We start from the raw sequence: 8,960 nt of genomic DNA, 5'->3' as shown, positions 1-8,960 counted from the left end.
GTGCTGGATGATTTCCATCTGTTGTGTCTCCCAGATGTTCAATAAACAAACAAATCTTATAAAACTGATAAATATCACATAATAAATGTGTGCACACGTTCCCCAATAAATAATGTCCCAGTGTAACACGCAGACATAATTACAGCTTGAAATGAATACATCACCATAAAATAGTGTGTGTACATATATTTATATATTTTAGTGGTAATATGTTTTCTACAGCACATAATGTATGTGAACTTAAATGTTGTTCCTCCGAACTGTCCCTGAACGCCACTCGTCATCATTCGTAATTATTCTATCCAACAGTTAATAATTTATTATCTGTTCATTGAGCTTAAAAACTATTTATATTGATATGTTTTATAAAAACCAATGTGATCTAAAGGAATTATATTTGTAAACAGAAGTATATATTTCCACCAAGATTTACATTTGTCAGACTTCAACAGATTTTCTCTGTCAAAAAGTGATAATAATAATAATAATAACAATAATAACAATAATAACAATAATAATAATAATAAAAACCCTCTGCTGAAGAGCTGCAATGCATTGTGGGGCAGTTGAGTGTGTCCAGTAAACTCAGGTGTCATACTGGCTACCTGCTAGATATATAATATATATATATATATATATATATATTATAAAGTTATAGGAGAACACATTTAAACTGCTGTTGAAAAGTGTGTGTTTTAATCCTTGGGAGTCCCGGGTCAAACACGTGTATGCACCAGTGTGTTCACATCCTGTGTGTGTGCATAATTGCATGTTAGTGTGTGTGTGTGTGCGTGGCATCATGCTGCAGCTGTTGAGCTTTATGAACCAACAGGGACACATAGAGTGTGTGTGTGTGTGTGTGTGTGTGTGTGTGTGTGTGTGTGTGTGTGTGTGTGTGTGTGTGTGTGTGTGTGTGTGTGTGTGTGTGTGTGTGCTCATTAACTACAACTCGTACAGTTTCCACTGGTTCTCCAGAAGCTCTGCGCTGTGTTTTAGTTAAGCGGTCGACAGGAATGTGAAGTGATTTGTAGTAAATGACTAAAACTGTAGTTTGGTGCTTTTTAAACGGAGACACTGAGACTGTCGGGACGTTTCTTTACTTCTGGTCAGTTTGGACTTGTGTTTGTTGTTTTAGCATTAAAGAGGAACTGAAGTGTGTCCCAGTGAGATCTTTAACTGAGATCTTATCCTGACAAATATTTATAATAATCCCAACATGTTCGGATAAACCGCACCGGAGCTTTCAGCAGGACGGACTGAAGAGGGAGGGAATGTCATCTATCAAAGGTTAATAAATCCTGCGACGCTGGACAGAGCTTGTACCTCGTCATATATGAAAGGCTCTCCGCCGGCGAACACGTGTTTGTGCAGCAGACGCTTTGTGACGATACAAACTGTTGTTTACGTGTGTGAAGCGTTGTAAGATCCGGCGTCGCTGCTGCTCGAGATTGTTTGTGTAACACGAGTGCAAACAAAACGCTAACGGCTCAATCATTTATATTCTCTGCTTGTTTTCCCAAAAATAAATCAAACAAAATACCAGTTTTAGTTATTTTATGAACAATTCATGATAATAAAAAGGCAGTTAGCCTGAACCGCTTGTGTTTATGTCGCCGGCAGCGTTTCTGTCTTCTTGTTCTCCTCGAAGTCGCTGCAGGATTGAGAAATACTCCAAGTACTGGAGTAAAAAGTGTTTTGCAAGTTGAGCATAAATAAATGTCCCCTGTTCGTCTGAGCTTTTACCTTTTGTGTGTTTATCAGTTGATATATAAAGACGTAACTTCACTCTTCGTTCTTCTCTATTATCGATGTTGGCTCGAGTCGTGGGATCCGTAAAGCTGCTCCTTCGTTATGAAAGCAGAGGTGTGACACTCTCAGATACTCACTTTATCAAAAGGTGAAAGGGTCGTCCTGTAGAATATTACTTTGATAATATCAGATTTATATTCACATTCAGACTCCATCTGCAGAACCAACGATCTGACGGCGTAACTGATGAAAGACGAGGTCAGGGCGGCGCGATGACGGTGACGCTGGAGTTTCCCTCGACTAAAAGCATTCTTCTTCTTCTCTCTGTGAAGGAGACACTCAAACACACTTTACTTTGGAAACTGCATTAGTTGCTAAGTTACAGAACGGTAAATGGGGATATTTTTTAAATCAGAAAGTCTGCAGGTCTCTGATCCAACACACTCTGACTGTGATCGTGTGTTTGTCTGGAGAACACATCCAACACACTCGACGGGACAGTGACAGCCGACTCTTTTAATAACCGACTTCATTTTCCTGCAAAGTGATGCAGTCGCAACACGTCCTCTAAACTAAAAGACAAACAAACATGACGAAGGTTTCCTGATCCTGACATCTATCGGGAACAAAAGAACACAATTAAGTTCACGATTGACCTTGGCAGTAAGAACCTTTGCAACCGTGCTATTAGCATGTTTACTTTGCAGGACTTTCCGTACGTTTGTCCATGTTGGCGTGACTTCATCTGTGTGACACGAGGGAACGTTTTGTATTAATCTAGTAAGTGGAACTTGAGTTGGGACTGATGTGAGAACCAATGCTGTTGTTTCTTATGCTTCCTGCTACGTTGCGAAGTGTCTCTACACCATCTTTCTTCTTTAACTTCTGCTAGCTTGTTAAAGACGTGTGACTCTGATTAGCTCGTCCTCCATTTTGTTTGTAGTTCTATTTAGCGTACTAGGAAACGGCGGCTCCAGCGTGTCCTTCGCGTCGTGTCTCTGGTGTTTTAATCTGTATGTAACATTTCGGTAGAGAAAATAATGAGCAGAATTTATCGTTATAGCAATATTTATCTGCTTTGGGCGGCTCTGAGCAGGAACATACAGGCTACATGGGTTTAAATAATGGAGGACTCAGTGAAGTGAACACATGTCGCTCTGTTAGTGACGGCAGCACAGTTCAGACTTCACAGGGTTTAAAATAGCAGCCGTTAATGTCCGCAGTTTAGGGCGCCAGGTAAATGTTTTTCATCAGACTAATGAAGCCGCCGGCTCCACCGAGCTCAAAACAAAAACAGCTTTTCAGCTCTAACAGCCGACGCACAGATCTGATCTGGACGTCTGAACCAGTCTCCGTCTCAGTTGGGAGATAAAACCCTGTAATGCGTGAAGTTTAAAGGACCGTACCGGTGTTTCTGCACGTTTCGGCTCATTTATCAGGCAGCGTGCAGATCTTTACATCAATAAAGGACATTTTTCACATCAACACAGAATCACACGGAGCTCAACAACATGTTGCTGCTTTGCTCTCTAAACTTTCAGGCGTGTTGGTTCCCCTCCGTGCAGAGCTGCACAATTCATCCATTATTCACCTCCCGCAGTTCTATAAACACGAACAGCTGTGATGTTGATGTTAATAATTCGTGCTCCGCTCGGGATGTAGCGCACAACATGGAAGTGAAAGCTGCGTTGTTTGTTTAAAAAGTTATGTTGTTGCTAAAATCAACAAATAATCTCGATGTTGATCAAAGTAACCGTGCAGCGATACCCAAACAATAAACTCTCCACTTACAGGTAAATGCGTTTTGCCTTGATTACGATTTTTCCAGATGTTCATGTCGAGTTTTAAAATTACACTTCCCCTCGAACGTAACTGCGTTTAGTTGTATGGGAGCGTGATTTTGTCGGAGACAGTCGCTCTGTGAAGCGGACAAACAGACTTCATGCTTTTGGTTTTTCCGTTACGATTTAATAAAATGTCGGGCAGTTCCTTTAACCCTCCACTCTTCCTCTGAGTGTCTCCTCTGTGTTGGTGATGGTCTAGTGGTCTAGTGGTACGCCTTCTAAACAAAACACTAGAAGGTCTCTGGAGACGGTTGCTCCAGAGAGACTGTCCCTGTACTGAGTTCACTGTAAGTCGCTCTGGATAATGTAATGTGTTTTATCGCTGTGACAGAGTCTCTGTTTCTCTCCAAATGACCAATTAACCCTCTTCTTCTTAATTTAACTCACGAGAGTCTGAGCTCATCCCAGCGAGAGCCAATCACAGCGGCCCATTTAAAACGCAGGAATGTTTCTGCAGAAAATAAGTTTCCTGGCATGAAGCGAGTCATGGAGAACAGGCAGATTAGGAGAATACATGGTGGTGAGTGGAGGGTTACCCGGTCATAGTGGCCCACAGGTTACCGGCCATCATTAGTTTGATCCCTATTATTCTTCTAAAGATCGTTTCCCTTCTCGTTTAACTACAGTGTGTAACTTTCTGCAGTTTTATAAAATGTGCAAAGATCTTTTTAAAGACACTTGGTCCACACTTCTTCCTGCAGTTATTTATAATGTATGTAGTTCCTTTTAGATGACTGCTATGACTTTTCTCATAGATAACTGTTTTACTCTAAGAGTTCCTAAGTTTTACACACATTGTATTTCTGTCTTAACTTTTGAAATATTACACACTGATCAACGGTGAATAAGCGCTTTACGGTGCATATTTACTGTAGTGTATTACAGCCAAGTTGTGAGGCGTTGAAAAGCCTCTCTTTACATCTATAACTGCAAAGTTAATTAGTTTTCATTTGATTATAAGGTCAAAAACATGCCAATCAGCATCAGTGCTCACATGCATTGTATCCTCGTAATCTTGATATTCATTCTGCATCCTGATTGGTCTGCATCATGTTTCTCTCTGCTTGTCTTTATGTCTGATGGATGAAGTCCAGCTCAGCTAATGTATCTAATCAACGCTTACTTTGTGAGCTCTTTATGATCTCCGCAGGAGATAAATCTAGCCGTCAGTGCAGTTAAATGTAGCGTGCCTTGACTGTCACGGGAATAAACTTTGTTTTGATGTCCTGCTCCAGCAGTCAGTGCGGCGTTGATATATAGAGGGGGGGGGTCAAAGGTCACCAGGAACATCTGATGGATGAGTTTCATGTCATCGTCAAATGTTTACAGTTTGTTTTGGACGCAGTGAGAACCTCCAGAAAGGGCTGACGACGAGTCTGAAAACAGTTTCATTAAAATACAAATAATGAACAAGCTTTCCATCAAAATCTCCTTAAACAGACGACAGCGTTGTGTAAATATGGTGTCAGAATGACTCTACTGTGTGCCCGCTTACACTGCTAACATTATAAACAGGCTCTAATGTCTTGGACGTGTTAATTGTTTGCATGTGAGATGTAATGTTTCGTATTGGAGTTCTGAAAGGATGTGAAGCGTCTTTCAGCGTCAAGTTTAATCCGTGCAGACAGACGATGTGTAAGCACTGAAAGTATTGCAACTGGTAGTTGAAGTTTAGGGCTCGACTAAAAGACTAAAAGCAATTGAAGTGAGAGTTAGCGGCCAAGTTTCAAAGTTTCTTGAGCAAGACCTTGAACTACCCCGGAGCATGAACGGGTAAATGTTGGCACGTCTTGTAAAGCGCTTTGATTGGTCTGTGGACGAGGAAAGCACGAGTCTCTATAACAATCTGCACATGAATGCAGAATGTTATCGGACGTTTCCTGATTTCCTATTTGTAGTCGGAGTAATATTGGCCAATCACGCTTGAGCGGGCTTTTGTTGCATCAGTCTGGAGAACAGGGGAGGTCGAACGCATCAGTCGAAATGCGATCCCATCGGCTGTCATCTGACGACGATTTAGCTTTTTATTAATCTCTATAAACAGACACAATCCGGTCGTAGACGACGTCTCTCGACTCCTTTCTCACGTCTCAAATGAGACTGTAAACAAAGAGCGGAGCCAGAAAAGGACGTCTCGACACTGATATCCGCTGGCTAAATCAGAACCCCAGAAACGTTGTCCCCCCACAGGCTAAATCGCTGTCAGGCCGATAGCCGATGGGTTGCGATAGTGGAAAAGCGCTTTAGAAACACAGTCCATTTGGCATGTGACCAGTGACTGCAGTTTTCAGTTGTCGAGGCTGAAAGAAGATGAACCGTCTGTAAGATTAGGAGAAGAATGATTCTCTGTCTCTGAGAGCGAGAGGTTCAGATGGATATCAGTCTGTAGTCGAGACGTCGAGCTCTGTTTTCGTCTCCGCTCCAGAGGGAAATATGTCTCCTTAGCTGCTAAATGCTCCACTATGTTCACCAGCGAGACTCTAACTGCGTCTGTCTGCTGTTTGCTGCTACGCGGGATTTGTAAAGTGGCGTTATCAGAGCAGAAAAACGTCCGTAGAGCTGCTGCAGAGACGGTGACAATAAAAAACCACTTCAACCAAACATTTGGTTCATTATCAGCCTCGAACAGATGTTTGTTTAACTGTGACTGCAGAGCCAACATGGCCGCCGTGGTAACCGTTCAGGGTCAGACGTGTTTAGATGTTCAGTGTCTCTGGTTTCCATCAGCTGAGCCATTAATTAGAGAAAACTTTCAACCGCCATCCCAGAGTCACATGATCGACCAGAGTTTCTCTCTAATGAAATAACAGTTTGATGGGCTGATGATGCTAATACTGCCTGTGTGGTCTGAAGCCCTGCGGTAATGACAGAGTCCTAATAGATGGACTGTTATATACTGTATATTTATACACACACACACACACACACACACACACACACACACACACACACACACACACACACACACACACACACACACACACACACACACAGAGTTATTGGAGCAGTTATTTCTCTGGTGGTTGCTGTGGAGCCAGATAATCATTGACATCCATCCCGGCTGACGTGCAAGACAAGAACTATACGTTGCTTATATTGAGCTCCATTTGTATGACAGCTGTCAGTTTGTATAGCTCTGTGTTCAGCTGGTGGTCCTGCTGCTTCCACGTCTGCTAATCCTCTTAGAAAGATACTTGAGACCCTGAAAGTCTGTTCTTGACCAGCTAAACGTGTCCAAACCAGCTGGCAGTTAGTCCTCGTTCAATATGCTGATTTTCACCAGTGGTTTGGTGTTTAGTCTAAACCTTTTCTTCAGAAGACTTCACAACGTGTGCTGCAGAAGAGAATTCACATCGTTCATGGTGACCAGTTACCGTCTTCTCTAAAAGAAAGACTTGAGCCGATGATGCTTTTCCAATCAAACAGACAATCAGCATCACTTTGCGTCTAAGTGTCAAACGTGTTCCTCACACTAAACAATATGTCATTAAACATTAGAGGGATTCAGATCGCAGACAAACAGTGTTACAAAGGCCACATGAAATTACTACAATTAATGAATTGCAGCTTGCAATGAGTTCCTTTTGATAATAATAATGAAAGATCCACATTTAGCATCTTTTATCTGCCATGAAGAGGCGAGGTTGAGCTCTTGTTCAGGTCTCTTGAGGTTGTAGATCTAACCAGAAGATATTTAACGTCTTTGATATCCAAACCTGAGGCCTCGGCGTCTTTTACATTTGAATGTGGATCCTCTCCCAGTTCACTCGTGCATCATTGTGATGGAAATAAATGTGACCTCAGTCCAAGGAAACCAAGAGAAGTATGAATGAACTCTTGTTTTGTTCTCTTTCTTACATTAGAACATAACGTCAGTTTGTAATTAACCTCGGTTTGGGAAGCGACGCCTTCCCGTGTCTCCGGAGAGAGGCTCAGATTTACAGACGGACAGCGAAGGGAATCGCGCTGTGGGGCTGACAGGACGGCGTGTTAGCTTGTTAGCGTTGTAGCTGGTAATAGCACACACTGGCAGTTTACAGCGGTTTGTAATTACAGAGGCAGACGCAGTAAAATCAAAGTGGACGTATTAAAGTACACAGTGGTTTACAGTTCTCAGTGTTTATGTGATTACAGGAAGTGACACAACAGTCGAACTAAATTAGATCAGTTACACCATCATCCATTACTAAAAACACATTTCAAATGTATTTAGAGTGAAACACAGCAGCTGATGTTGGGACATGTTGTCAGTGATGGAAAGTAACTAAGTACATTTACTCTTTAAATATTTTACGGAGCCAGTTACAGAAAGTTTTGGCATCTAAAATAAAAGTGAAAATAAGACGCAGGCATTAAAAAATATTCTATTTTGATATTTTTTTATTCTGATGTTTTGCAATTACGATCGTCAGATTTCTTTCTTCAAGTCTTTTTATTTTTTCAGGTTTTTTTTCAACATTTCTTTTAAGTTTTTCTACTTCCTGTCACTGTTTTGGCGTCCGCTGAAGTTATGTGGAGTATTTCCAATCTTTTCTATATGAATATAAAATAAAATCACAGAAGCCTCTTAAAGAAATATAAAAAAAATAGTTAAATTATTATCAAATTAAACAAATTAAAGAAAACAATAAACATTACAAAAAAAAAAATATAAAATAGAAATAATAATATTAATAATAAAAACAATAATACTATTACTTGTATAAGTCTTACCGGTTCTTTCTTTTGGGATAACTGTATTAATTGTTTCGGCCATAAAATGTAAAAAAGACAATAATGATAATATATTATTAACATATTCACGTCCAAAGATTCTCAGTTACTGAGCTACTAAACAACGTTTCTGTCACTTATCAATTGAGCAGCAGATGGATCGGCTGTATCTGCTGCCTCCGTCAGCCTTCACGTGTCTCAACCTGTCTGTCAATCCTCTCCACCTCCGTCCGTCTCTTATCTCCTCCATCAGACCTCCCTGCAGCGCTCACCACCCGCACGACCCCGCAGACTTTTCTTTCTCTGAGCAGGAAACTGCAGCACAATGTGTCTTTGTTGTGTGTTTATTAGAGCCTGTGATTCAAACAGAGCCTCAGTCACAGAGATGGAGGGGCGAGGAGGGCGAGGAGGGGTCAGAGAGGGGGAGACGGATGCAGATGGAGGTGATGGAGGGCGAGGAGAGACGGGGTGTGTTGGTTTTACGGCTCCTGGTTGGGTGGTGACCCAGCAGCCGGGTGGAGTTTGGACTGTAGGCTAAAACTTTTTCGATACAGAAATGAAAAAGATATTAAATGTGATGAGTTTCTGTTGAGATGAAGTCCTGCGGGATGTTTGAGGACTTCGTTTGTCAGATCATCGCTCCAGCAGAACCGG

This window comes from Cottoperca gobio, chromosome 7, assembly GCF_900634415.1.
Source record: "Cottoperca gobio chromosome 7, fCotGob3.1, whole genome shotgun sequence".
Taxonomy (NCBI): Eukaryota; Metazoa; Chordata; class Actinopteri; order Perciformes; family Bovichtidae; genus Cottoperca; species Cottoperca gobio.
This window is presented reverse-complemented; position numbering follows the sequence as displayed.